Source organism: Labrus mixtus, chromosome 9 (assembly GCF_963584025.1).
Source record: "Labrus mixtus chromosome 9, fLabMix1.1, whole genome shotgun sequence".
NCBI classification, from domain to species: Eukaryota; Metazoa; Chordata; class Actinopteri; order Labriformes; family Labridae; genus Labrus; species Labrus mixtus.
This window is the reverse complement of record NC_083620.1, coordinates 3,969,683-3,991,757: the sequence shown is the minus strand read 5'-3', so window position 1 is coordinate 3,991,757 and position 22,075 is coordinate 3,969,683. Positions and strand designations below refer to the sequence as shown.

The 22,075-nt window shown below is 41.7% G+C and overlaps 1 protein-coding gene and 2 long non-coding RNA genes across 3 annotated transcripts in view; 2 read left to right on the top strand and 1 right to left on the bottom strand.

Moving 5' to 3' along the window:
* LOC132980085 (alpha-2-macroglobulin-like) overlaps positions 1–22,075 on the top strand; it is a 155,200-nt gene that overhangs the window by 40,350 nt on the left and 92,775 nt on the right. The gene's annotated exons all lie outside the window — the stretch shown is intronic.
* On the bottom strand, positions 338–1,355 carry LOC132980088 (uncharacterized). The gene is made up of 2 exons (XR_009674134.1): positions 710–1,355; positions 338–670 (listed from the first exon to the last, which is right to left on the bottom strand). It is a non-coding gene; the product is annotated as an uncharacterized LOC132980088 (long non-coding RNA).
* Positions 2,419–3,729, top strand: LOC132979861 (uncharacterized). Its single transcript, XR_009674112.1, has 3 exons — positions 2,419–2,438; positions 2,623–2,715; positions 3,463–3,729. It is a non-coding gene; the product is annotated as an uncharacterized LOC132979861 (long non-coding RNA).

Below are 22,075 nucleotides of genomic sequence, written 5' to 3'. Positions count from 1 at the left end.
CCCCGGGCCGCTCAGACCACAACCTGGTGAGACTGCAGCTCATTTACATACCTATGGTGAAAAAACAACCCCCCACAACCAGGTATGTAAAGAAGTGGTCTAAGGAGACCACTGAGGCGCTGCAGGACTGCTTCAACACCACTGACTGGGAGGTGCTGAGCAGCCCACATGGGGAGGACATCGACGGTTTAAGTCACTGCATCACAGACTACATAAACTTCTGTGTTGAGAACACTGTACCCACCAAAAAAATACAGTGTTTCTCCAACAACAAACTCTGGGTGACCCCTGAGCTGAAAACCCTGCTCAATGAAAAGAGAAGGGTTTTTAGATCTGGAGATAGAGAGGAGCTGAGGAGGGTGCAGAAGGAGCTCAAGAAAAAAATCAAGGAGGGGAAAGCCAGCTACCGGGCAAAGATAGAGGAGCATTTACAACATAAAAATGCAAGAGAAGTCTGGAGGGGCCTGAATAACATCTCAGGTCACAGCAGAAGGCATGAGAGGGGCCCTGAAGCAGGAGACAGGGAGTGGGCAAATGAACTGAATCTGTTCTTCAACAGATTTGATTCTGCTCCCAACCCCACCCCCACCCACCAGTGCGCAGACCAGCCTGCTTCTCAGACACTCCATCTGAGTACTCTGAGTACCCTGCCACCCCCCTCAACAGCCCTCTCCTCCTCCTCCTCCTCCTCAGACGACCCCCCAACAACCCCCTCCTCTTCTTCCTCCTCCTCCGACGGCCTCTCCATAACAGCTGATCAGGTGAGAAGCCAGCTGAGGAAGATCAAGGTGAGGAAGGCCACAGGTCCCGACGGCATCAGCTCCAGACTCCTGAAGGACTGTGCAGACCAGCTCTGTGAGGTCCTTCTGCACATCTTCAACCTGAGTCTGAGACTGGAGAGGGTACCGACTCTGTGGAAGACTTCCTGCGTGGTGCCAGTCCCAAAGACATCTCACCCCAGGAAGCCTAACCACTTCAGACCTGTGGCCCTCACCTCTCACCTGATGAAGACCATGGAGAGGATCGTCCTCAACAACCTCCGCCCCCTGGTGACTTCAAATCTGGATCCTCTGCAGTTCGCCTACCAGCCAAACATCGGGGTGGATGACGCCGTCATCTACCTGCTGCAGAGATCCTGGACTCACCTGGAGAACACCGGCAGCACTGTGAGGGTCATGTTCTCTGACATCTCCAGTGCCTTCAACACCATCCAGCCTGCACTGCTCAGGGGGAAGCTAGAGAGGGCGGGAGTGGACTGTCACCTGGCTGCATGGACAACGGACTACCTCACCAACAGACCACAGTACGTGAGGCTTCAGGACTGTGAGTCTGACATGGTGGTCTGCAGTACAGGGGCCCCGCAGGGGACAGTTCTCTCCCCTTTCCTCTTCACCCTGTACACCTCGGACTTCTGCTACAACTCTGGGAGCTGCCACCTGCAGAAGTTCTCCGATGACACAGCCATCGTGGGGTGTGTGTCTAAGTCGAGCGAACAGGAGTACAGGCAGGTCATCATGGACTTTGTCGACTGGAGTGAGCTCAACCACCTTCAGCTCAACGCCAGCAAGACAAAGGAGATGGTGATTGACTTCCGCAGAAAGTCACCCCAGACTGCACCGGTGAACATCCAGGGCTTGGACATCGAGAGGGTGGAGACGTACAAATACCTGGGTGTTCACCTCAACAACAAACTGGACTGGTCACACAACACAGACATCCTGTACAAGAAGGGCCAATGTCGACTTCACCTGCTGAGACGACTGAGGTCCTTTGGAGTGTGCAGGACTCTGCTACAGACTTTTTATGACACTGTGGTGGCGTCTGCACTTTTCTATGCAGTGGTCTGCTGGGGAGGAGGGAGCACAGAGAGAGACAGGAAGAGACTGAACAGACTGGTCAGGAGGGCCAGTTCTGTCTTGGACTGTCCTCTGGACTCTGTAGAGGAGGTGGGTGAGAGGAGGATGTTAGTGAAGCTGACATCCATCATGGATAACCCCTCTCACCCCCTACATGACACTGAGGGGGCCCTGAGCAGCTCCTTCAGCAGCAGACTGAGACACCCTCCCTGCAAGACAGAGCGCTACCGCAGGTCGTTCATCCCATCTGCAGTCAGACTGTTTAATCAGACTCTTTAACAGCATCACCACCTCATGCTACACACTGTGTGTGTTTTTTTAAGAACAAAACCTTTTTTGTAGTTTTTTTGTAGTTACTGTGTAACTTTACATTATTGTATTTTTATTTTTATTATTTTTTTATTTTTTTATTTTAACTGAATGTAAATATGTTTGATTTGACTTTAACTTCTATCTTTATTTTTAATAATTGTATTCCCGTCCCCTGTTTTTATGGAGCTGCTGTAATGCACAAATTTCCCCCACGGGGGATCAATAAAGTTTATCTTTATCTTTATCTTTATCTTCACATAGGACTCAAAGGTAAAATTATCTCTCATATGATTGGACCGTGTTATTGTAACCGCTATCAGCATCAAAGTAATTTTAGTAACAATTTATAATCCTTCTTAAAATGTAAGGAAGACTAGCAGAAGATTTTAACAGCCTCTATGGTTCTGCAAGAAGTCTAGTTCATGTTTAAATTGTTCTTCTTTCTGTCTTCAAGGAAATCAATGCCCAAAGGAAACAGCAGTCCAGAGTCTGATTCCAGCTCTGGTGAGGTTCTGCACACAAATTGGCTGTCTGATTCTTTTAATGGGTAATTACCACACAACACCAAATCAGTACATTGAATTGACTTTTTTTTTAGCCAAATACTGAAGCTACTTCTGCATATTTGTCATGAAGCACAATAATCCAACTGACTGCAGTTTCTGCTCACACTGCTGAAATCATGTCTCACTGTTTAAGTTTCACAGTTGTACTGTGAGTATCTGTAATTTAAGAAATCAACAGGAGACACTGGTGCAGTGTGTGGTAAAATTATTACATTCATGTACAAATGAACACAATACTTTTCTGCAGGATTGTTCTCTCATTCCTTATCAGCAGTTGCAGTATCCTGTTTTACCCCTTTAACTTCATCATCACACCTCATTATATCGCCTGCATTTGACGCTTTTGTGAATAAGAATGGTCAATGGTCAAAAGACGTTTCACACGCGCCCTTTCTGTGACACGCTGAGAGCCTTAAGCAGAACGCCTGAGTTAACAAAGTTCATAATCAGCTCATGCTATCAGATATTGTTATCTGGAGCTTCTGGCTTTGCTGAACCAGCTTTCTCAAAGAAAGGCTGGATATGTTGAACTTGCTTCAGATACATCAACTGACCCAAATACTGATCAATAACTTGAAACAACAGCCAAATACCGCCACCTAGTGTCTAAAGTGAGTTTTGTCTAAACTAAATGTGTTGAAGTGTTTGCACTTTAGAAATAAAAGTTTCCATGGCTAACAAAAACCAGTATAAACCGGTTCTGCTCATCTGTCTGTCCCTGTCCATAGGCACACTGACTTGAAGAGAGAGGACAATTGGCTTCCATGTACAAGACACACAAGTCCCAGATTGAATCACTCTATCAGGTAAAGAGCTGTCTCACTTTAAAGTGATATAAGATGGTGGAGTATTACAGAATCATACTAAGTAAGCCACAGTCGGTCTAACACTGAGTTAATATAAACTCTATGTATATTAAAATATACAAGCTTCTGATTTCTGCCTCTCAGGTTGATTCTGCTGTTTCAGTTTTCACCTGTTAGCTCACATCCCTGGCTACTAAGTCATAGGCAAAAGTTAATTATTGTAACCTTGATTATGTCATGATTATATGAAAATATTTAATGGAATCTCATGCGTATCTTGCTATGCTTATTGGCTTTAAATGTTTAATGTTAAATAAGTTTGAAGGCCATTTATCTCAGACGAGCCGGCTGTGACAAGCTGAGCTCGTCTGTTAGCTTTGCTGTTGTCTTAGCTGTTGTTGGTCAAGAAGAAATTAATGTCAGTTCAAGGCCTTTTCAAATGTGAGCTATGAACTTAACTGCTAAATTATTTTAGTGTGACCAACACGTTGTAGTGCTCCAATTAATCAGAGACAGTCATATCAGATTTTTAAAAAGTTTATTTAAACATTTTATGAAAAAAAAACTTCAATAAACAACCCCTGGCTTCATTAACCATGTGGAAAATAAGTAAGGGAGACGATCAGGTCGAATTGCTGGAACATAGGAGAAAGTATAAAAAATAATTTAACAAAGAAATCCAAACAAAAATCAAATAAAGTATAGAGATCCTGGATGATTGTTTGACTGTTAAAATATGATGGAAAAGCAAATCCAACACCACCCACCAGCATCTGGCCTTTCAAACACATGGCAACATCATGTAAAGAAAAATAGCACCATTGAATATTGACCAGGATCTCTGTGTTTTATCTGAGGATGACTATGGTAGCCTTCTCACTGTCACAAAGCACCAGACTCTGTCCACCTTCTTCAGTTGTGCAGACGTCGATCAGCTCCTCTGGGTGATGGCAGAGAGGACTCTTCATCTGGGAGAGCTGCTGGTGTAAGGTCATTTCTACCACAGTGGATGAGCAGGGCGTCTGGCACAGGTGGAAGGAGGAGGTTCCTTCAAACTATGTGACCCCAGCCTGACCACTGTAACAGGTGTACAGACAAAGGTTGAAATGAGTAATTTTTAAGTTCTGTTGATTGTAAAATGGAAAAGAAAACATCACCTTTCTATTTAACATTTAGCTGGTGTATGACTCATTGTGATTTTAATTTTAGAAGACTATATTGTTAACAATAGCTTGTTTTTACAATCCTCTTATGAAACTTAAAAAAAATCACAGGATAGATAACTTTTAACAGATGATTTTAAATTACACACTTAGTTGTCATGAAATGTTTTGAGCGCATTGTTTTATCTCACTTAAGGTGAGAAACAAACAGTCAAATGGATACCCTACAATTTGCATATCGAGCAAAGAGAGGTGTTGAGGATGCAACGGCTGCATTTCTTAACCAAGTTTATAAACACTTGGAAACACCATCATCTTATGTGCGTATACTGTTTGTTGATTTCTCATCTGCCTTTAACACTGTCCAGATACAACTATTGGCTGTGAAGCTGTGTAGTATGGGAGTTAACCACACACTCATTAGGTGGATTCATAACTTCCTTTCTGAAAGGCAGCAGTTTGTTACCATCCATGGGAAAAACTCTTCAGAAATTAGCACTCACACTGGGGTACCACAAGGGTGTGTCCTCTCACCTTTGTTGTTTACTTTGTACACTTTGTGATTTTAAATACAAAGAAAACCAAAGAAATGATTATTGATTTTAGAAGACAGTCATCTCTCTCCCCTGTAAATATGAAAGACACAGAAATTGAAATTGTATGTTGGCACAATAATTGACAACAAACTGACATGGAACACCTACACAAAAGCAAGGTATGCAAAGGCTCAACAGTGCCTCTATTTTTTGAGGAAATTAAGAAATTTTAATGTTGACAGCACTATGCTGAAATTATTTTACAAGACTTTTATTGAAAGTGTGCTGACCTTTTGTATTCAGTGTTGGGGAGGAGCACTGTCCTTACAAATTAAGAACAAACTGGGCAAGGTTGTTAAACTAGGCAGCAAGATAACCGGGAAGCAAATGTACAGCATTTCTTTCCTGACAGACCTGTACACACTGAATTATATTACAGCTGACCCTCTGCACCCCCTTTGGTCAGAGTATAAACTCTTGAATTCAGGGCGCAGGTACAGAATGCCGAGGATGAGGATGAGGACTAAAAGAGGCATTACATCCTTTGTACCGTGCAATATTCAGCTGCTTTATACAAGAGCTGATTATACAGGACGAACTCGGCACTCTGCACTTTATTTCACTTGCTGAATTCCCTCATTGACTCATTAAGATTAAGATTTTACTTTTTATTGATCCCCGCAAGGGGAAATTTCAGTTTTTACACTCTATAAGTCATGAACACACACATGCAGAAACAGGATCCTATGGACATGCACTAATGGAGAGAAGCCAGAGTGACGGAGCGGCCCACAGTGGGCGCTCCTGAGCTGATGGTGGGTAGGGGGTTTGGTGCCTTGCTCAAGGGCACCTCGGCAGTGCTCAGGAGGTGATCTGGCACCTCTCCAGCTACCAGACCAACTTCTATATTTGGTCCGCACCGGGACTTGAACCTGCGACCCTCTGGTTCCCAACCCCAGTCCCTATACAGACTGAGCTACTGCCGCCCCATGTGATGCTTTAGTGTGTTTTTATGTGTTCTTATGTGCTGTCCTGTAAATGTTTGTTTGTATTGTGTTTTTTAGCTGTCTGTGCAAGGCAAATTCCCCTAGGGGCAATAAAGGTTTCATTCATTCATTTTAGGAAGAAGACCAGTCGTGCTGCTGCATTTTGTATCATTTGCAGGGGTTTGATAGTGCATGTAGGAAGACCTGCCAGTAGAGAGTTGCAATAATCGATGCATGATATCACAAAAGCCTGTACCATGAGCTGTGTAGCATGTTCTGACAGGTAAGGTCTGATCTTCCTGATGTTGTACAGGGCAAATCGACATGACCGGGCAATCGAGGCTACTTGAACCTTAAAAGTTAGCTGGTCATCAATCATGACACCCAGGTTCCGGGTAGACTTTGTGGGCATGAGTTTGGTTGTTCCAAGCTGGATATTGATCAGTGGTTGCATAGAGGGACTGGCTCGGATGACAAGGAGCTCAGGCTTTAAAAGATTGAGTTGAAGGTGGTGTTCATTCATCCATTTAGAGATATCAGCAAGGCATGACGAGATTCTTGCAGAGACTGTAACATCGTCTGGCGGGAATGACAGGAAGAGCTGGGTATCATCAGCATAGCAGTGATATGAGAAGCCATGAGAGCGGATTATTGAACCAAGTGAGCTTGTGTATATGGAGGAGAGAAGGAGACCAAGCACTGACCCTTGAGGTACCCCTGTGGATAAGCTGTGCGCTTTGGACACTTCTCCCTTCCACAACACTCTAAAGGATCGCCCAAAGAGGTAGGACACAAACCAGCAGAGGGCAGATCCTGAGATGCCAAGTTCAGAGAGCGTAGATAGGAGGATTTGATGGTTGACTGTGTCAAAGGCAGCAGACAGGTCTAGCAGTAATAGAACTGATGACTGATCCGCAGCTCTGGCAGCTCATAGCGATTCTGTTACTGACAGTAGTGCAGTTTCAGTAGAGTGGCCCCGCTTAAAGCCTGACTGATTTGGGTCAAACAGATTGTTTCTGGACAGGAACTCAGAGACTTGCTTAAAGACTGTGCACTCAAGTACTTTTGACAGAAAGGGCAGAAGAGAAACCGGTCTGTAGTTTTCAACCTGGGCTGGGTTTAGTGTGGGTTTTTTGAGCAGAGGGGTGACCCGAGCTTGCTTGAATGCGGTGGGGAACACACCTGTTGACAGAGAGGAGTTGATGATATGCTTAAGTGCATCATTAAGCGGAGAGGAAATGGTCTGCAGGAGACTTGATGGTATTGGGTCCAGAGGACAGGTGGTGGGCCGAGAGTCTAGCACAAACTTAGAGACTTCATCCTCAGCCAGAGAGGAGAATGAGTCGAGTGAGGCACTTTTGGTTGGTGCCTTTGGGCTGAGTTGGTCAGGCTCAGAAAACTGGTTACTGATGGTTGCAACCTTTTCAGTAAAATACGAGGCAAACATGTCTGGTGTGAACAGATCGGAGGGTGGAGGAGGAGGTGGTTGAAGCAGTGAGTTAAAAGCAGGAAACATTTTTCTTGCATCTGTCAGGGGTGCAAACTTGTCACCTTTCGGCGAAATTCGCCGTTTTGGATCCCAATTAGGTCATTTGTGTGGTTCATTTAGATCTGCAATAAAAATATTTGGGGGGGTGTTAGATCTGCGACGCGAGCTGTCATGTTTCTTGCGGCCGGTGAGCACGGTCCCGCGAACGTTAACTCGTTTCTGATTGCGGTCAGAGCGGTCTGATTGCTCAACACGGCCTGAAGAAAGTACTTCCGGGCCCTGCAGCCAATCATTGCTGCACGAACCCGTCCGCGTTGTTACAAAAATCTTGGAGGTGCACGGCTGTGCACTCAGACCCTCCGCGCCCGCGGACCATTCTCGCGCCGACCGCGATTGTGCAATATAAGCAATTTTGTTTTTCTTATTGTTTGCACTGCTTCTTTACTAGGTCTGAATGCTAAAATCTTCTGTAAATTCACAATTTAAAGCTGATATATATTTTTTTAAATCTTCCCGGGGGGGGGGGGGGGACCCCCTAGGGAGTTTGGATCCATGTCACCTTTTTCATCCCTGATGAGTTTGCACCCCTGATCTGTGGCATTGCATATCTTGTTCTGATAATATGTTGTCTTGGCCATTTTCAGGCTGAAAGAGAATGAGACAAGTCTTTGCTTATAGTCATTGAGGTCAGCGGACTGTTTGGATTTTTGCCATTTTCTCTCTGTTGACCTCAGCCCTGCTCTTTGCTCTCTTAAGACTTCAGTGAGCCATGGACTAGGTTGGGTTTTGCAAGCGGGTTTGGACACCAGAGGGCAGAGCTTGTTCAGAGATGAGGCTAGTTTGGAGCAGAGTGTGTCTGTAGCCTTGTCTGTAGAGAGTGCGGTAAAGACCTTTTGGGCAGGCATGGCAGCCATTACCTCCTTAGACATCTGAGCTGGCTTGAGCGGTCGCATGTTTTGGTGGTATGACACCATTTGTGGGTGTGTCTGAGGGAGTTCCGGCAAGGAGATTGTGAATTGAATAAAGTGGTCTGATAGATGTAGAGGGGTGACAGTCAGGTTTGCTGTCGAGCAGTTCCGAGTCAGAATTAAATCAAGAGTGTTGCCAGCTTTGTGGGTAGGAGGAGTTGGGACCTGCATGAGGTCAAATGAGGATAGGAGAGCAAGGAAGTCTGTTGCCTGGGCTTTATCAGTGTGTATGTTCATGTCTCCCATTACAATCAGTGGTGTTCCATCATCAGGGATTTCTGAGAGTAGCATGTCCAGTTCCACAACAAAATCATTCAGATTACACCCTGGTGGGTGGTAAATGATAGCAATGTACATTTTAACAGGAGCAGTAACCAAGATTGTTGTGATATTCAAATGAGGAGTTGTTGCTCAGTGGGAAGAGTTTATTGAATTTCCAGGTTTTAGAAATGAGGATACCTGTACCACCTTCACGTCCAACAGAGCGGGGTGTGTGTGAGAACACTGTGTCAACAGAAAGAGCAGCTGGTGTGACTGTGTTTTCTGGGCGGATCCAGGTTTCAGTAAGGGCAAGTGCCTGAATGTCTGACATTTTTGCAAGTGCTTGGATGAATTCAGTTTTATTCACAGCAGCTTGACAGTTCCAGAGGCCAAAAGTAAATGAAGGGTGGGTAGAAGAGGCTTTCTTAAGCAGAGACAAGTTGTTAAGATTTCGTTGTCTATGACAGATGTGTCTTTTCCTGTTCCCATGAATGACAGAGATTTCTTTGTAGCATATGTTGCGTTTAGCAGATGACCAGAGAAAATAGGTGTTGGGCCACGCAGGCTTAGGACAGGCAAACAATGGACTCGGGCCTGCACCTCTGTGAGAAGCCTCATTTGAGTTATTCACTGAGATCACAAAGAGGCCTAAAAGGACTCTTAATCCCAGAATCCCCTGCAGTACTTCACACCTACGTGTGAAGTAAGGGGGGGACCGGAACCTATCTCTTCTCATTGGAGGGGACCTGAGGTAGACCCCCCCATGAAGGGCTACAAAGCTCCAAGACTTCCATTGTTCTCCCTCTTTCCACGTGCTGACTTCAAGTGTTCGGAGACACAAGCTCACCTCCTGTTTTCTGCAACAATCTTCCTTTGTTTTAAGTTTTGGCGCGCAGGTAATCTGCGGCCGGCAGTGTTCTAAATTCCGAGCTCGGATTGTCCAGTGAACGCATCTCAGCTTCTCGGAGAGCGTCAGACTATAACAGATTATCAGAAAGATAACGGTCTTATTCCGTCCTGCAACGAAAGGACATCAACGGACATCTTTCCTCTCGACGGAGAACCAACGAAGCCGCTCTTGCCGTAAGGGACCCTCGCCGCCATCAAACGCCTCTGCACCTGGACGGACAGAAGATCTGTTTTATCGCCGGACTCCTTTTTCCTTCACCAATCGCGGGTAAAGCAATTCACAAGTGAGGCTTAATTAGGTCTGGGCAGAATTAGCTTTAGAGAGTGTTTTTAACAATTGATTGATTTGATGCGAAAACTGTAATTTTTCTCTTTGTTGGACCGTCGCGTCCTGAGTTTATCTGTTTGAAACTCTTGTTGTTCCCATTTCGGACCGCTGCGTCCTATATGTGTTTAGCGTAACAGCGTTATAACCGGGTATTACTCTTCTGATCAGAAAGGCCAGTGTAAACCGTATTAACTTACATTCGGCCATTGGTTTGTTTCTGTGAATGAAGGGAATTACTCCGAGTTGTGGTGCGGGATTCGGACTGTGATCCGGCCTCTTCAGGCACGCATTTCACTCCTTCTTTTCTCCTCCTCTAACTAACACACACAGACACACACACACACATACACATAGTCCTGTGTAGACGCACATCTGGAGACTAACTCCACCACCGCGCCATTACGCACATAGGCTACACACACACAGAGATCTGTACACTCGCGGCCATTCAAACGCCTCAGAGACACAGATCGTGTAGGGCCGAAACTCGGTCTCTTTTAGACATTAAGGCCACGTTAGGTCTTTGTTAGGTGTGCGCTATCGGAAGGGCGACCACGTGGGACGACGCAATCTCCCCCCCTTCAATTTATTAAATATAGTTATTAATTATTAATAATATTAGTAATTAAGTAACTAATTTGAGACTGATTTGAGTGATATTTTGGTTATATTTCCCTGAGTACAGGTTGGTGCCCCAAACGAGATTAAACATAGTTTAATTATATTGTTATTTATATTATTAATAATTAAATATAATTATTAAAGAATATAACCAAAGTTAACTTGATACAACCCCAACATAGGCAAAGCAGTAGTCATGGATGCCCGGGCTCTGTGGCCACGCTGAAGCGTCAGAGCTTGTTCTGCTGGCAGTTTCGGATTCAGACTCTTTTAAGCTTGGATTTTCGTGGAAAATTATAAAGTTATTGTTTTTTTTACTTTAGCTATATAAACGAATGTTTTGTTTTCCTAACTAATAAAGCCCCTTTGAATAGAAAGTAATTGAATTTAAATTGATGCCCGGTGTTTCGATAAAAAAGTGACCCTGTTATCTTGTGACTTTCAGCAGAATGCGCCTGTGGTTGTCATAGCTACATGCCTATTTGTTTATTTTATGTTATCAAATACCTACCATATCTTATAGGAATGGAAATTATAATTTTAGTAAAACTTATTGATGAGGCCATTCGTGAGGACAGCTACTTAGCCTCTCTTTGTTTTTGAAAGCTGTTTTAACTGCGACAACTCCGGACGGTTTATGCTGGAAACATTCAGCTGAAAGTCATCACTTAACTGGGTAACTGGTCAAACCGAAACACCCGGTACGTATAACTAACACTTTAACATGTATAAGTAGAACAAATCGAGAAGTTTCTGTTTGGTTTCGTAACCGAATGTCTTTAAACAACTATCACTTAATGAGTGATGGGATGTGTGATATCTGAAAGGTGTAATAATAATAGCAAATAATTTTGTTGTGAAAGTTAAACGGAACAACACTTTTGGCTAGTTTGCGGAGTACTGATTTCTGCATTTTCACTTCGGATGTATGCTTCTGATTCAACAAGTTTGAGTAGTTTATCAATGCATGAGGTCAACTATGTGTTAACCTTATACTATTTAAAAAAAATAAACAATAAAACCAGGCAGTTATTTACTTTTTAAAGCTCCTTGGTGACAACTTCTGGCAGAAGCTACATATATTTCCCATCGTCCAATGGGAGAGCAGTACATCGAGCCGGACACAAATATTGACCAATCACCGCACTCCAAATGACGGAGAACACGGAGAAGGGGATTCATTCATGCAGATACCACCGGGTCATTTCTAGTAAAACTCACCGGACAACTCGCTCCCTCTGACATGTCGATGGTTATTTTCGCTCTGTCGATATTGTACGAATCAACAGCGAGTTTTCAGCAACACATACGCCATTTAAAACAAAGATCTTGTTGAAAAAAGACAGATCCCCCCCCTCGTGTAGCGCCACTATGAATGAACGCTGAACTCGTGATGTCATTGGACAGTTTAGGGGTCGTTTCCTGGTTCCGTCTGCCAGTTTCCTCCTGCAGGGAGGGAACCCACACATCTCAGGGAGCCTCACGTTGGAAATCTACTCAAGATACGGGTCTGTCTTTTATCTTTAGAAGCTGAAGTAAATGATCTGAAGAAATGCAGAAATAAGATGCAAAAAGTAACTAAAGACAGTCCAGACCAGAACTTCAGAGTGATATCTGAGGGTCTTTTTCTTCTTCTTCTCTGGGAACTTTTGTCGGATCGCAAACAGCTTAAAGGTGCATACCGCCACCTACTGTACAAGAGTGTGTATCATCATGTCACTTACCTTCACTAGAGCCTTCACCTTCTGCCTGTCACCCTTGTGTAATATAAGAACGAATAAAGAGCCCCTCTGACAGCTCTTGTCCCCTCTTCTTCAGTATTTCTCTCATTACATTCACGCCCTGTAGCTCTGATTTTCTCTTTTCAATCTCTCTCTCATTTGCATACTTATACAATGTTATAATGTATGTTCTACATTTTTCTTAGTGCCGCATCTTTCACACTCATCACTGTTCCTTTTCCCCATCGTGTCATTCAACTCAGTAGTATAAGTCTCATTATGATGATTTCCTCCCTTCTATTGCTTTCTCTACAGCTCTTTGTGACAACTGATTTTTGTATTTTGTACAATCCCCTTCCTTTCTGATCATCATCACACCTTTTCTGCCATATTTCTGTTCCCTTCTTTTTAATCACTGCTTTTCCTTTTTCTTTCCCAAGAGGGATTGGGACAGCAATTAAAAAAATTACCCAGCAATTTATTTTTCCAGTGCCCCTTTTGCTAGTTTGTGTCAGCACACTCATTTCCTTTCACTCCCTCGTGTGCAGGAACCTGACAAAAGTGTACTACACCTCTGTGAAGTCTTTGCAACATGTGATGAAGTTCTCTGAGTAACTCTTCTCTGTTTGTGTTTGACTGTAGAGAGTCTGTGCATACCACCACCCTATCTGGCCTTACCTCCTCCACCTGCTGTAGACTCATAATCGCTGCCACTATTTCTGCAGTATATAATGATAGTTGATCTGATAATCTTTTGGAGATAATATATTTCAAATCCAGGTATGTACACACCCATTCCCACACATCCATGCTCATTCTTTGATCCATCTGTGTACATTTTGAGGTAATTGAAATAAATGTTTGTCAGGTAAACAATTGTTTTAGCGCCCACTTTGTTCATTCTCCATTCTCTTTTCATTTGTATGGCACTCATGTCTATCTTTGGCTCAGTGTACAGCCATGGAGGTAAAACCACCGTCAGTCTCGGTCTCTGGGGAGGTAGTGGAGGTAAAACCATAGACTGGGAAAAACTGGAGGTAAATACCAATATTTACAGTCTATGTTAAAAACCACAAGCGTGAGCAGACAGTTTGCGTCCACAGAGTTGCAGCACTGACGTCTGGTGGCCAAAGATTGGTACTGCAACCATGAATTCTCTTGTTGGGTAATGGTCACTTTATAAACTCTTCTGATTTCTGTAGATAAACAATCCAGTTGAAGACTCCAAGTTACCAGAAACAACTATCATAAATACTTTTGTTATAAAAGCACGTGCATAACAATATTCTGAACTTTTTTTCTAAATCTAAATTGAATTATAGAAATGAACAAACAATCAGACATATCAGTCAACAAAAAAGATATAGGTACAAGGGAAATTGTCAAAATACTACCACTACTATACTACTGCTGATACTACTACTTCTAATAATAATAATAATAATAATAATAATATTAATAATAGTTCCACAGACACACGGACAGACTCATTTAGAAAAAAAATCTAAATTGAATTTATTGGCATGGATATTTGTTTACTAACACAAGAGACTCAAAATAACATTTTAATTCAAACTTAAAAGAGGGGGTGACCCCACAAGGTTGCTGGTTGTTTCCTCAACAGTAAATCACAGTTTTCTTCTTGTGGGTGATTTTGACATTATAAGGAAGAAAAGCTGTTAAAATCTGCGCTGCCATCCAGGTTCATGTCGTTGGGTATCCCAGCAGCGACATGGACAGTTACACTACAACTTAGCCACGCCTCTAATTATGCCACTTCATGAATAATTTTCATAAAGTTATTCAAAAATAACCCCAAGTAGAATTTGAACCAATGTCTAAGTGACACCACCCATTATTTACTGCAGGGGGTTTGGAGGACAGTTGATGGCGGTCGCTATGCTGGAAATGCTGTCTCAACCTAACTTTCACTCAACCTAATGACATGCTAAGAGCTGGAACTGAGGCAAGTCCTCCTGACAAACAGCCTCACCGCTAGAGTTCATCCCCTATACAGCGTGTGCCAATCGAGACATGAGCTAATCAGACCTATTTAGATTTTTTGAACCAGGCTGTAAACATGTTCATTTCTGCTGTAAAAACAGGCTTTTTAGAATGGGTGTGTATGTGACTTCTGGGACTCCTGGTGCCAGCCTCTAGTAGACACTGGACAAACTGCAGAACTGAATTTGAACTTTCGCACTGGCTTCATTTTTGAACATCCAATGTAGCCACTCGGTTTAGGCAGCCAGCCTCAAGCAATTGATGAAATGCAGTCTTCAACTTGTACCAGTAATATTCTGATGATGTAACTCTTCTGGATACCTAAAACAAAAGTGAATGGAGGACTTGCCGGAAAAAATGCTGTTTCACTGTGATGATTTTTAAAGATCAGGTGAATTTTTACTCCATTGTTCTAAAAAGCCTTGTGGTATAGAAAATGGTTGTATGGACGTTATTAATCCAATATGTCTTTCTCAGGGAAGAAAGCAAGCAGGAACCTCCAGGAATTAGAAATAAAGCCAATAATAATGCACCCAGAACTGCAGGTCCTCAAGTAGCCCCTTCAGATGTATCACCCCAGGAAACAGGTAAAGATGAGGAGAGAGTACTATCAGTGAGGATACAATTATATAATGACTGTTACTGAGTCTCACATTAAAGATGCTTGTGCAGAGCTTTGCAGAGCCCTGGATCGGAACAAATGCAACACGATAAGATCGATCCGGATCCAAAGTAACCTGTATGCTTCAGTTTTTGGTTCTTGTTTTTGTTGTTGTTCACATGTGCATATCCTCTCCTAAAATCAATGACATTTCTCATTTTCAATAGTTGACATGTTGTCTTTTAAATAAAATATGAGGGTTTAATGTTTCTCAAATCATCACATTTAACAGTTCTAGTAGGGAGAATATGACTACACATGTTCATGCTGTGTTTTATACTGGAACACAATGAGAGCTTCATTTTCTGAATTTTTACCGATTTAAAAATTCATCATCCCTATCAGACAAAATTCATATGAAATCTTTGGAGAATCGTTGGGATTGTTGTTTGACCTGTAAGTAGCACTATCAGCAAATGTACCACTTACTGTATTGTGACCTGTGACAATATTTTGAAGAGAGCCCTGATGGTCTTATCAGCCCACTAACGTTTACTCTCCAGTGTGTTTGCATAGAGGTCAACCGTCCCATGCTGGGTCAAGTGCAAAAACACAGAACTGAATTACTGCAACACTGATTTGTCTTGCTTTCTTTTCTCTCTCAAACCATAGCTAACACACATACCATAATTTCACTCAATGTTTGTGTAATCTTTGTTTTCTCCTTTACCGTAAGAAGTGGAGAGGTGGAGGGGGATTAAGGAAACTTCACAGGACCTTGTTGATGTTTACTCATAACTGATAAATAAAACACATGATAATATTTATAATTATAAGAATATGTCTGAAACAAAGAAAAGAAAAAGAAAAATCCACTCTAACGGTGCACTATGGAGTTATTAGAGAAATTTGAAAGTTAAATAAGTGTACATATTCAGTGTTATGTTCATAACTCTATACACAAACTGTCCTCATGGGGAAATGTGGTCCCTGTATCACTGTTTGAAGATAAAATGCTACGCGAGAAGTTATGGTGGGGGGTCCGCAACTTTGAGTAAAGTTTGTGTATTCAGTTCAGAAAATATGGCAGAAAGCTAATGTCACTGAGAGTCTCGTCATTTAATGTAATATGTGACAACTTGTGAAGAACCTTTTGGTCAGTTATTTCATTGTTTAGCCACCTCATGCATCATTTAAGAAAGACACAGTAAATCTAAGCACATTGTATAACATCGAGTACTTTGACAATTTTTTGATACCACGTGTTTTAAAACGTTAAGATCTCTTTGATTTGAATGATCAGTATCAAGACGTACCAAACCTTTAAAAAACAACATCTGCGGGGCGCTGGTGGCACAGTGGTTAGTGGGCGTGCCCCATGTGTGGAGGCTGTGGTCCTCAAAGCGGGCGGCCCAGGTTCAAATCCAACCTGTGGCTCCTTTCCCACATGTCATTCCCCCCTCACTCTCTCCCTGATTTCTGACTCTATCCACTGTCCTATCTCTCCAATAAAGGCACAAAATGACCAAAATAAATCTTTAAAAAAAAAGACATCTGCTTCATCGTAGGAGAGGAATGAATCCATCAACAATTTTCGCACAACTCTACTGGAAACGTTGGCAATGTTTTTGTGCAAGACAGTGTACAGGAGTTTGCCTGTAAATGTTGATAATTGAAACAGAAAATGACCCAATATTGGGCGCCTTGGACTTCTATTAGTAATACTGTGGTATCAAAACAGGTATAGATATCATTTGATTTGATGTGCAGCCTGCTCTCTAGTGGATTATATGTGTACTGCATGTGTAGGGTTGTATTCATCAGGATTTAACCTTACAGCAAATAATTCAGATTTTTCATTTTTTTTTTTGTTCATGATTGCCCAAGTTTAATCTAACCATTTTAAAAGTGTGTATGATGATTCATGAGTCATTGAGCTTTGAAACTTGCCTGATCAAGCTGGTTAAGAGGGTTTATTTCTGTTAGCCTCAAACGCTGTATTAACTTGATATTTATAAATGATTGACATATGAAAAACAAATAGAGGAGGTAAACAAATAGAGCAGGGAGTCGAATAGAGGACTTACTTAATTACCTGTGTGTGTGTGTGTGTGTGTGTGTGTGTGTGTGTGTGTGTGTGTGTGTGTGTGTGTGTGTGTGTGTGTGGGGGGGGGGGGGGGGCTTTATAAGTGATGTCCAGTCTAAGGCTCGCTGCAGTCAGTCATGGATCGTCCTGGGACTCAGATGTGGACACTTTGTGTCTTGATGACCTGGATGTGCGTCGCTCTGGCAGCTCCGTAAGTTTACCTGCAGCAATTCAAAGAATTTCTATCATGTTTTTTTTTTTTTTTTTAATCAGTCAGTTTGTATGAATCTTTTTTTTTGGTGCTGCATCATCCTAATGATTCACCCACTTATGTTAATTTGATATTTAGAAATGATTGACATAATGGAATTCAAATAGAGGAGAATACAGGATTATTTACTTTTTTTTGTGATGTATGTGTTTCTTTGTGTAGACATTACATGGTAGCTATACCTGCAGTTCTCGAGGCTGGAACTGAATCTCGCTTCAGCGTGAGTCTCATGAATCCCAGCGGGATTATGTTCATGACTATCACTTTGAGGACCAAGCAAGCAACTCTGACACTCTTGCACAAGATATCCAGTCTGGAGTTTCACAACGTCTTTAAGTTCCAGGTCAGCTATAAAGATGGAGTTTGACGAACTTTGTTTATTTCCTAAAAGTCCATTGAGAGTGTTAAAGCCAGTGAAAACCTAAATTCAAAAAGCCATCCAGGTCATATAGGTGTTTTGTACTCAAAACAGTTGTAATCCAAATTTGCAATATTGTAATAACAGTTTCTATTACTATAAAAGTTGTATTGTCCAATTAAGAAAAACGTCTAAATGCTGCTCTTTGGCTGTTTTCACTTTCTCATCTTTATTTAACGACTAAACATTGGATCAAGGTTTTCAAAGTTTTGTCAACATTTATTTTCAAACATATGAGCTGATTATGAAGATTCAAATCCTCGATGACATCTATGCAGTTTTACTTCAAACCAAATTTGCAAGAGGATTAATCCAACAATCTTTAAGTTTGATATCTTCAAAGTGACTTCATAAGAAACTGTAAGACACATATTTGTCACACGAGAGCCACTAAAAACGCAACTTTAACACAAGTCATGAGCATCAATATGAAGCTTAATGGTGTCCCGACAAAGGGTGTTCATCCTCAAAACATTTAGCAGATATAGAATGTGAGAACAAAGGATTAATCTGAAATAATATAATTTGTTCTGTCTGAACCGGCCACGTAGTGTCTGCTGTTATTGATTACTGTCTTTGTTGCATTATTGTTGCTTTGTCAGTTTTTTATTCTTATTTTTGAACTGCTTTCACAATTACTCAATCGATGTAACTTTAAAAGAATAAGAGGTACAATAAGATACTTCATTTTCATCTTACACCCTTTCAGAACAGATGGGTTATAAATGTAGTCTTTATATTAAGTATGATGTCATTCATGGTTTCTGCTGTTTTCATTTTATGTTAGAAACAAAGGAAAAGAGAAAATGAAATAAGAGCAGCTTGAATACTATTACTCAAGGTTTTCAACAGAGTCTACAAAAGAATTAGGTTCACTGCAGTTTTGTCGTCATGAGTTTTTTAAATATCTAATAGAGCTCTTCTTCCCACACAGGTTCCATCAGGGCTGAAAGATGAGGTGGCAGATTTTGAGGTGGAGCTCCAAGGGGAAACGTTTTACTCAAAAGAAGTCAGGAAAGTCATGTTCAGAACCTACGAACCAATGACATTCGTCCAAACGGATAAACCGATCTACCTCCCAGGACAAACAGGTAAAAACCTTTAATGCACGAGTTATTAAAAAACCATACCAACATGTTTTTAATGTTGTTTTTCTACTTGTTTGGATACACAAAGTGATGTTCATTTTTTCTATCAATAATTTTGAAGTTTGAAGTAGTTACAGAGTTGTCCTCTACAAGTGGTACCGAAAGCGGGGGTCGGGACCCCCTAGGGGGTCATGAGATACTGAGTGGAGTCCCGAGATGCCTTCTTAAAACAAATACAAATTTAAATTGATTTAAAAACAGATCGCGAAACTTTACAAAAACGTTGCTCAATTCAATAGAAACCATGGTCATTAAGGGATTATTGTCTGTTGCTCTTTCCAAATAAAAACACTTCACACAGAAGCGGCTGTGGCTCAGTTGGTATTGGTCAACTCTCAACCGGAGGGTTGGGGGTTCGATCCCCAGTTTGATCCCCAGCTCCTGCAGCAGCATGTCCGATGTGTCCTTGGGCAAGACACTTAACCCTAACCCCAAATTCTTCCCCCTGCAGCAGCGCAGAAATGTGTATGAATGGGATTAGTAACTTCTAATGGATACTTTACACACTGTAGCGTGTGAATGGGTGAGTGTGACATGTTGTGAAAAAGTGCTTTGAGTAGTCAGAAGACTAGAAACAGGCTATACAAGCTCAAGTCCATTTACCATTTACCATAAAGGGACTTGAGTTCGTATAGCCCATTTCTAGTATTCTGACTACTCGAAGCGCTTTTTCACAACATGTCACACCCATTCACACACTGAAGGCCGAGGCTTCTATGTAGCAAGACAATCAGAAGTAACTAATCCCATTCATACGCCACCGAAACAGAGGGAGCAATTCAGGGTTAAGTGTCTTGCCCAAGGACACATCGGACATGTAGCTGCAGGAGAGACGACTCTACCAACTGAGCCACAACCGCCCCCTTTTTCATTTACCATTTACACCACCTCTGTGTTTGTTTATGAAATTTGTCCTCTTAGTGCTACAGACGAAACATGGACATTATGTGTGATCTGCTACTGGCCTTTCTTAACATTCAATTACTAAAATAAATGTATGATTTTATGCTGTTGTGTTCTTTTGTGTTGATCTAATGTCAGTGTTTGGAGGCCTTTTAGGGCGTGTAATGTTTTTTTCCCCCTTTAATAAATACAGTTGAACCAAGATGATGTAAACAATATGGTTTCACTTTTGACAGTTTATTAAATCTGTATGGACTGTTTCAGCTTCCTCTGAATTCTTCTCCTCTCTCAGTGAAATTCAGAGTGGTCACCATCGACACCAAGTTCAGACCTGTAACCCAGCTGGTGAGTGTTTGAACCGACATGCTCCTTCTTTACATTTACACCGTTAACTCGGGTATGTTTGCTACTATATTCTAATACACTGGTTCCAAACCTGGGGGCGCCAAGGTTGTCAAAATAAGTTTTGCACATACATGTATGAATAAAATCATAAAAACATACTGGGAAATGAATACAAAGGTCTTTTGGTAAGAACACATCTGTAGGCCTATTCTGATGGTATTTTATCAATGAAAATTATTAACATGTATGTTCATCCAACATACTGTATATGCCCTGTTGTTAATTTTTGTAGCTTTTCATGACTCCTAAAGATAAACCTGGGCTGTACAGCCAGTGTGGATACATACCTTTTAAAATCAGTAGTTCAAACCAGAGAGAATCATATTTACAGAGTGAATCTTTTATTTATATGTCATCAATTACTGAAGAATACTAACTGTTTTTAAGTTGTTTGCTGTCTGTCTGTCTGTCTGTCTGTCTCTCTGTCTGGCTGGCTGGCTGTCTGTCTGTGTGTCTGTGTGTGTGTGTGTCTGTCTGTCTGTCTGTGTGTCTGTCTGTCTGTGTGTCTGTGTGTGTGTGTGTCTGTCTGTCTGTGTGTCTGTCTGTCTGTGTGTGTGTGTGTGTCTGTCTGTCTGTCTGTCTGTCTGTCTGTCTGTCTGTGTGTCTGTCTGTCTGTCTGTCTGTCTGTCTGTGTGTGTGTCTGTCTGTCTGTCTGTCTGTCTGTCTGTGTGTGTGTCTGTCTGTCTGTCTGTCTGTCTGTCTGTCTGTCTGTCTGTCTGTCTGTGTGTCTGTCTGTGTGTCTGTGTCTGTCTGTCTGTCTGTCTGTCTGTCTGTCTGTGTGTCTGTCTGTGTGTCTGTGTCTGTCTGTCTGTCTGTCTGTCTGTCTGTCTGTCTGTCTGTCTGCAGTAGCCTGTGTCCAACGTTTCTAAAAAATCATATCAAAAATAATTGTTTTGGATTAAACAAAAGGCGGACAACAATAATTTGGGGGACATGACAGGTAGAAAGATGTTTTTATTTGAAGGTGAAAATACTCTTATAGTGCTTCATGTTTGGCAGATAAATCGCTATATCACAGGAACGCTGGATTAAAACTGGGAAAATGTATTTGTCATTTTATGGTGACTTTAACAACAACAAACATGTCCTTTAAACATCTCTCTTTGTCTCTCCCCGCAGTACGACATCATCGACCTTGAGGTAAGGCGATTTGTACACATCATTTATTCTCATCTAATTCTAGTATTTTTACTTCCTAGTCTCTATCTATATCTAAGTGCTCATTTTCTTATACTATGAAGATGAGGAAGTGATCTAAAATAACTTCAAACAGATTGTTTTACATTTTGGTTTCTAGTGAACCTCATAGTTGCAAAGTTTGTGAATGTTTTTGTGTTAGATCAACTGTGTTACATTTAATGTTTTTGACCTTAAGGGCCACCATACACCATCTGTAACTGTACGCTAAATTAAGCCTACCTTTGAATAGATTTGGATCTATTTGAGGCTGGAATTAAAGGTTGTCATACTTTAGTCTTAGAGCTTTATTAAAAGTGTGTGGCTCAGTTTCTTCTGTAATCTTGTTGCAAAGAAGCTGAAAAAGAAAACACAACAAAGAGAACAATAGCATACTTTTATTGTCTTGCATTTAACAGGACCCTAATAGCAACAAGATTGGACAGTGGTTGAAAAAAACATCCAATGGCAAAATATTGCAGCTGTCCTTCTCCTTGAACTCTGAGGCCCGTGAAGGATTCTATAACATCATTGTGTCGAT